The sequence below is a fragment of the Chenopodium quinoa genome, unplaced genomic scaffold, assembly GCF_001683475.1.
Source record: "Chenopodium quinoa cultivar QQ74 unplaced genomic scaffold, ASM168347v1, whole genome shotgun sequence".
Lineage (NCBI taxonomy): Eukaryota > Viridiplantae > Streptophyta > Magnoliopsida > Caryophyllales > Amaranthaceae > Chenopodium > Chenopodium quinoa.
Genome location: NW_018744704.1, coordinates 341,958 through 350,856, shown reverse-complemented (window position 1 = coordinate 350,856; position 8,899 = coordinate 341,958).

The window sequence follows — 8,899 nt, the reverse complement described above, 5'->3', positions numbered from 1 at the left end:
TTGAGAAAATGAAACAAAATTCAGATAGGGAATTTGTTGCGAGAGTAGGAAACACATTATTTGGAACTAGAATTCAAAATTTGGAGAGGTCCAATAAATTTAGTGAAAGTTTGTTTTGAAAATAAAGTGAAGCTACAATTTCTAATAGTCAAAATACATAAACATGTTATTTTTGAAACTGGACCCGAAATGGAAAGAAATGTCTAGCTCGTAATTGAGTGTGACTTTTTTGTCCAAAATTGATGAAGGCAAGTTGTAATTTGCAACTTATCTCGAAAAGATATGAAAATGTGAGCAAACTCTTATTTATTCAATCTTGTCGTCTCTTTTTTGTGTTTGTCATCATTGTCATATTTTTCTAATTGAAAGTGAAGTTCTCTCAATTAAGTAGGCACCGTAGTTTGAAAATGAATATTATCAAATTTAGGTTTGATTGAGTGTTAGAATATTTTGTAAAATCATTCAAATCGCTTTCCAAAATATGGTCTTAATTAATTCAAAAACGAAAGTTGGGTTAGACCTATATCTTAGTAGCCCCCAAGTGTGGACTTAGGTGTCTTTTGCAATTCATGTATACATATGCTAGGGGATGTTTCTCATATTCAAAGCCCCAGGATTTACGTTTCCAATTCGTGGGATTTTGCATATGTTTATCATGAATTGTTTGATCAGGTAGGAAGTAATGTTCTTCCCTTTGTCATTTAAAGTTATTAAGATGGTTTATAATAAGCTTTGCATGACATTGATCTTGTAACATAATTAGCGTGTTCAAATCTGTGAATAGAGTAAAGTGGGGATGTCTTGGCTTTTTTTAACCCCCGGTTTGAGGCAAAGAGCGAATTTTTTTTACCCTTTTTGGAGTTTTTAGTTGCCGATGGAGGGATTATCCCGACTTAGCCCTAAAAAAGAAATGAACAAAAAAGACGGATTTGCATAAAAAAGGAAGGGGAATCCAACTTTTCCATAGAAGAATAAAGAAAGCGAATTTGACATGTTTTCGAAAAGCAAGGATTATTGACTTAATAGTTGAATCATCGTGATGACTTGGTAGTGAGGTGTACATGTAGTAGCAATAACGATCATTTTTGCATCTAGCGATCATGTTCAATCAATGTTTCTCGCTTAGAGAGGATGAATATATCCCACGCATGCGGCCATAAAAATTGCTCCAAATGAGATGGCTAATGCTCAAGAAGTGTAAAAGACAACAATAGTTGACGTCAAGGCTGTCAATATATCAAATCAATTAACTGTATTAACTCGATTTTTTTCTAGGCAACGTATATAGAACTTGAATCACCTCGGTAATAAATAGCCTTATTATTAAAAGAAAATAAGATGATTGTTTTTTAAAGTGATAGTCACCTATTTTTTCTTAGAAAAAGATACGGAAAACATTGAATTTAATTTGATTCGATTGCTTTACTAAAAACGATAGGTGTAATCAAGCCAATGGCTATCAAATCATCCAAATTATTTGAATTTTTTTTTCGATTTTCTAATCATTTCTCAACACTTCATGCACTTTATGTATAGGCATGAGTATTCAATAGTAGGTCCATATATGCAAAGGCCTAAGGTGGCCATATTTTATTAGAATGATGATTTTTGTGGTACATGGTTATGGTCAACCTCAAGGAGGGCCTTTCCAGGGTTGTAACGTGGCTAGGCTCAAGGTTATAAAAAAACATGGATAGGCTCAAGTATACTCCCTTAATCCCTTACTTTTGGTGCTTTCTCAAATTAAAACCTTTCTAATTCGTTTCACAACTCCTACATTTGATGCTTTTTCCTTGCTCTCTTTTTTTTTGGCAAGTTTGGTTTCGGGTATAGAACGATTTTTTTTAACTTTTGCATTGGATTTTCTCCTGTTTTTAGGTTTAGACCAAACTTTGTGTCCCCCTCTTATATTTCGTTACCCCAAATTTTCATTTCATCTATTTGCACCATTCCCATCCCAAGGTTTGGAATAATGTAGGTTGAATAAGTAAGGCTCAGTTGACGAGGCTCAAAAGGGTTGCCAAAAGATGGGTTTGTTCTAAGGTTAAAAAACATGGGATCATCTTCGTGGAGTTTCAAGTTACCTCCTGTGTTGGTGTAATCATCATATTCTTTATTTGTGGGCCAAAGATAGGCCTCTTTTTACTTGATAAATCTTGTAACCCAAAGCTCATCAAGATTCTTAAAGTGTTAAGCACGTATGCCTTTTTTGATATTGCCTGTTTGTATGTGTAATTTATTTAATTCGAGCTAATAACAAAAAAGTGATTGAAAAGAGAAATAGATAGACGTACTTGAATATAAAAATATTATTCATTAATTAATGAGCGTACATAAAAAGCAGATTCGACAACATGAATCTCTTAGTCTTTCATAGAGAAAACAAAAAGGAAAAAACAAAACAAGACCTAAGATGCTAAATTTTGAATTGTTGACAACTTCTTAAGATTACGTCTTCGAGCTTTGTCCATTTCCAGCGTAGGTGAGATCCTCTCTAAATATCTAGTCTATCTATATGATTCATGGTTTCATTTATCAAGTCCTTTTCAATTAATGTTCCTATAGTATAGACTTTATGAAATGTGTCTAAACCAAGGTAGTGTAAATGACACTTGTATGGTGGAGACATATTGTCTATGAACTTTAGGACAATTTCATGATCCGCAGGTCTTTGTGAAAGAAGAGTAACCTTTAATCACCACCTAGAAAAGAAGTCAATGAAGCCTTCTTCTTCCCCTTGCTTAAGTAACTCAAGATCGCGCAAGGCAGTTGTGAGCACAATGTTATCTCCATATTGGGCTAGAAACGCTTTTACAACGTCCTCCTAAGTGGAAGTTTATTTTGCATTGAGGTTATAAAACCATGATCTAGCAGTTGGGTCCAATGAAAGAGGGAAAGTACATGCATATAAGCTATGCTCGACCCCTTTCAATGGCATCATTCCAAGAAATCTCATTAAGTGAGTCCCAGGATTGGCCGTAACCTTAAAGGTTGGTAAATCCGTAGTTAAGAACTTTTCTGGGAGAGTCTTGCCACTAGGTTCTGGGTGCAAGCTTGTAATTGAAGAACTTAATCCCTGAGCTAGCTCAAAGGACAAGTTTCTCCAAGGCCTTTAGTCTTTCGACTCTTGCTTTATTCTTGTAGAATTTTTTCTTTTTCTTTCTCTGCTTTTATTTTAGCCTATTCTGCTTTTCTATGAGCCTTCATTAGGGCTTCTTCTTCTTGTAGGGCCTTTAGGTTTTGGAGTTCCTCTCTAAGTTTCTCCAATGCTGCTTTGTCACCCATGATTGGACTAGGATGCGAATGTGGAATATGATCTAGTAATTTGTATCACGAGAAATTGAGCGCATTCACTTAAAGTCTTTTCTGCCAAGCATTAAAACAATGAACAAAATTCAAAAAATTTTGTTTTTTATCCTTCTAATACGAATTCCCTTTAAGCAAGTTTGTTAATGAAATGTCAATAAATTAACGAACAGTCATTAATGGAATGTCATGATTTATGTTGACTTCAACAAGGTAACCATCTAAGGATTTTACTTTAAGTGAACTGTTTTCTAAAAAGGCAGAAGAGAAAGAAAAGGGAAGTTGGATTAAAAAACGCTCATCAAATTTTTAGAAATATTAATCAACCAGAATAAACTCCTTAAAATGATTAATATACTAGAATGTGGTATTTGTTGATCATTTAGATTACAATAGAGATTTTTTTTTTAGATTCTGATATTGCTCATCTTTAAGGGATAATTACTATTGATTTAAATAGAATGGTTGCGTCCGAATATAAGATCTAAGAAATAATTAAATCATTTTCTCGGATTTATCATTCATTATTCTCTCTTACTTTTTTTTATTGAGAATAATATTTATTTTTTAAGTTTCTCCTTTTGTATCATACCTTTTTTTTTAAAAGGGTTTTTCGATCTTTTTTTTTTTTGCTCCCTGCTCTTTTTTTTTTTTTTTTATGAGGCAATTATCCCAAGTAAGGTCCTCGGGATTTTCTTTTTAAACCATAGAAAAGTTAAATAAATTATACTCTTAAATCAAGGTTAATTAATTACAACTAAAAGATGATGACCATGAAAAATAGGAACATTTAGGAGTGGGAATATTGATGACGTCCTATTCGGAGATGCGAACTTCTAATGACGAACCTTATAAGAAGTAATGTCATTAGTTCAATTAAAAAGTACGTAAACGAATCATCAAAATCGAAAACAGTATCGCGCGCAATTTTCCGTCATGCGCTAAGGTGGAGAGTGCAACTTAGGGAATAGCGCCCCATCCACATGTTTTTATTTTTTTTTTGTTTTTTTTTTTTGCGAAAATTAAGGATGACGCAAGATTTTTACTTTTTGAATTTTGAAAATAAGAGAAAGATAGAAGACATGTTTTGGGAAAAAAAATTTAAAAAGAAAAAAAAAAGAACGATTAAAAGACATTTTTTTTGGAATATTTTTTTTATGAAAAAGAAAAGACGAACTAAGTAAAAGCAACTAAGTTAAACAACATTGTTAGCCAAAAAGATATTATTAGCACCTACTTCACGATTAACCTTGAAGCGGTTATATCGTTTCCCCGTATAACATTGCTCATAACGATTCAAAGTTAACGTTGAACAGTGGGCACGTGCAAGACTCAGAGTTGCGCGGAAGAGCCACGTGCAACTTCTGGACTTGTGCTCGGAGGGGGCACACAACTTTGACAGTTGTGCGCACCACCTTGCAGGTTTGACTTTTTTTTCTTTTTTTTTTCTCTTTTTTTGGTCGAACTACTATTTTTTTTGCAAATTTTTCAATATCTCTAGGTAACAAGTTGAAATAAATAAGATTAGGCACGAAGCATATAAGCACACATTCATGTAGTCACATAAGCACATAAAAGGAACCGTCAAAGCATACATTCTATGGTCAAGGTTTGGGTGTCCAAAGGTACCATAGCTTAAGAACGATGCAGGAATCAATCACTCAACGTGGTGACTCATGTCATGATATGTTATGATTCTCCCAACATTTTGTTGGCGACATGGGTGGGAAGATTGTTATTGATTTCGGGATAGAAGCCTAATGTTAGCGACCCCTAGTCAATGACCCAATCCCCAATGGTTAGAAGGTGCTTATTATTATGCATGAAGCAATGTTTCTTATTCGGCTTTTACTCTTGTCAAAAAGGAAGATATTATACATTCAAGTCTCGCTCTCTAACTAAAGATTATCTAAGTTAGCCTTCGTTACAACTCATAGGTAACCTAAGTTGGAAACCTTGAACCATAACCAAAAGCTAATCTTGTAACCTCTAAGTCCCCAGTGGAGTCGCCACTGTGAGGAGGGTAGCCCATCATTGGGGATCCCACTTCCTCTATGCCCATGGCCCTTTAAAAGCCTAGGACTTTACACTTTTTGAAGGTGTGTTGGGATTTAAATTCCTGACTGTTTGGGGGATCTTGAATTAAGATTGATTCTACCATTACGCTTTTTTGTAAGAAACTAATAAGGAGTCGCCAATGAGTTTTAGGAAAACTCATAAACCTCATTCATGCCTTTCTCCCAAGTAGAGTTCAAGGGATATTTAGCATGAATCATAAGTTTACCCATGCCTAAATTGGTCTACTTGTACCAGAAATGAGTTCGAGAGCGAGGGTACTAAAATAACATTCCCTTTAGGGGGGAATCCCTATTCTAGCCCAAGTGCGGCGTCTAATAGCCTTCCTTTTTCACAATTTCATCAACAAACAATATATGCAACGTGATACCTAAAACTAAGTTAGTTACTTTTATTTACAAACATTAATCACAAAAAGTCTACATTGCAACGAATGTCGTTACTCTTATTTAATTCAAATTCGTGAAAAGAACAATAAATAAACAAGATTCGCCTTGGCTTAGGTGATAAACCAACAACTAATTATTCCAATTCTAGTCTTTAATTAACGCAAGATACTATGTGAAATTAATTAATTAAAAGTTTGTTTAAAGTGGTCAAACAACACTAATTGATTAATTAAAAGTTGTTTAAGCAAGAAAAGAATGGTGATTCATCTAAGTGCTCGAGAATTTACCACTTTTCCTTGCTAGATCTTCATTTAGAACAACTATGGACTCCTTCTTATTCGGGAACCTCTACCGTAAGAACAAATCAATTAAAGGGTGTGTGTTTAGGACTAGAGGGATGGTTATAAATTCACAAAGTTACTACTGACTTTTTAGGCTAATTTATGTGTGTTCAAAGCTCGTATTGAATCTCTATTTATAGGGAATGGGTGAGCTTAGGGTTTCGGACATTCTGCCGCCACAGGTGGCGCGCGCAACTCAACAAGTTGCGCGCGGCTGCTACACGCAAGTGATTTAGTTACGCTGCACGAGGCAGCGCAACTTCTGGTCTTGTGCGTGGCTTTATGTTAAGATTCCATTCAATATCTTTATGAAATTCTTAATCTTTCGCAAGTGCATCTCTGGAGGTTGAGCTAGGTGTCACACGCATCTTTGTGAGCTGTGCTGCCAGGACAGCGCGACTCCTTGAGTAGCGAGCGGTTTTTTTCCTACGCCAGCCCTAGAATTTAACCTAGGTGCTTCCAAAATCCGTCAAAATTAGGTTTAATATCTAGATTAAGCCTAATTTCTTATTGGGCTTAGTATTAATAAGCTTTGGTTCATTTCATTTAGGTCAAGCTAGTTAGTTTTATGTGTTTAAGCCATAATTAGTAGTCCATAAGCGTTCCTTACTCCAATCTAGTACAAAGATGGAATTTTTTATCGTCATAGCACTTTCGGTCGGACAGGGCACCAAAAATAAATGTCTACTGTGGCAAAAGGTTGTAGGCAAATTCGTGGCATTAATTATGATGAAACCTTTTTACCAGTCGCAATACTTAAGTCTGTTTGGATAATCCTAGCGATTGTTGCGTATTACGATTACGAAATATGGGAAATGCATGTCAAAATCGCCTTCCTTAATGGGATTTTGGAAGAGACTATGTATATGAAAGAACCAGAGGGTTTTGTAGATCCAAACAACATTGGGAAGGTATGCAAGCTTAAGAAATCCATTTATGGATTAAAGCAAGCAGGATTTGGAATCTGTGTTTTGATGAAGCGGTAAGCAAGTTTGGCTTCATCAAGAATGCAGACGAGTATTGTAACACCCCCTAATCTCCCTCTACGGCAATACTAGTATAATATGTATAATTATACCGTAGAGATAGACTTAGGCGTATTGCCGCATGATTACGCAAGGTTACTCAAACTACTAATTAAAATCATAACTTCGCAGCGAAAACTCAAACTCTTTCTTTCTTAATACTTAATAAAAATAGTTACCATTGTTATGAGTACTCAAAATAGAAACAACGACCAACATTCCTAAACAAGGTGAAGAATATCCCAAGACTCCCAAATGCTCATTTATTGACTCCACCTGAAAATAGTCAACACTACTTATCATAAAGGTAAATAGGGCAAACCAAAACAAATAGGAGATACAGATTAGCAAAATATTCTAAGTACGATAAGTGTAATATAAGTAAATTCAATTTATTAGCATACATGCTTTTAAAACCAATTTCAATAATTAATTCAATAATTCCAAACTCGTGATTCAAAACCAATTCTCAAGATTCTCAAAAATAATTCCAATAACTCAATAATTCAATAATAGTGATTATTAAAATCAATTGTTTTCAAAAACCCAATTCCTCTCTAAGTGTGCTTACCCCCCCCCCCCCATGCTAATATCTTTATGTTGAAAGGCTATCCTTGAGGAAAGACTAGGTCATACAAATCCCATAGTCTTCAAAGAATCCGCATAATGGGATTAATATAATAACCATTCTTGTAAAGCTTTTAATAAATAATTCAATAAATTCTCTTTAAATCAATAATTCCATTCTTTATAATAAAACAATTCAAAACTCCTTGTTATTTAATTCAACATGCTTTTAAAATCAAACTTTTGAAAACATGACAAATAATTCAATTATTCAAAATATGATAATAAAATCAATCCTTCAAATTTATTTATTAAAACCAATTTATTTAAGCATACTTTATTTCATAAATCATAATTCAATTCAATTTAATTCAATCATCATAAAATCGTTCAAAACATACTATTCAATCCAATCAATTTCAAAGATATCTAGCCACCTAAACGTACCTTGGTTCTTGCTTAGAAACACACAAAAAGAACTTCAAGAACTCTTGTCAAATACACGCTACAAGTAAATATAACCTTAATCAATATAAGGTTAACAAATAATCACAACAATTAAAATAAAACCCCTAACTATACGTACAAGAACCTTATAAAATTATTTTTCATAAACTTGAATAATAAAGTGATTTTTATTTAATTAAAAACACTCATAATAATTTTTATAAATCCCCCATAATAATAATAATAATAATAATAATAGTAGAATTAATTAGGAGAAGAGAAGAAGATGTAGAAAACCAAGGAAGAGGAGGAAGAAGAGGCACGGCAAGGCAGCAACACGCCGACAGGTGGTTGTTGCCGATGGTCGACAGCGATGGAGGGTGGTGGCTGACGGTGGCAGCCGGCGGTGGAGGGTGGTGATTGTGGTGGTGGTTGGCACAAACTGAGTGAAAGAGAAAGCAGAGAATTAGAGAGAAAGAAGAGAAATTTGGTGTGAGTTTTTAGCTATGATTCAAGGGGTATTTATAGGCTAGCTCATGCAAAAATTTTGGTAGAAAAATTAAGGAAGAATTATGGTAGTTTTGGTTTAAGGAAGTACTTGGAAAGGTGAGCTAATGAATTAAAGAAAGTTTAGTTTTATGATGACTAAGGAATAATTAATTATGGAAAGTATGTTGTCATGAAAAATAATATGGTAAATGGCATTGCTTGGGGAATAATAAAGAATGGTTTAAGGTAAATAAATAAG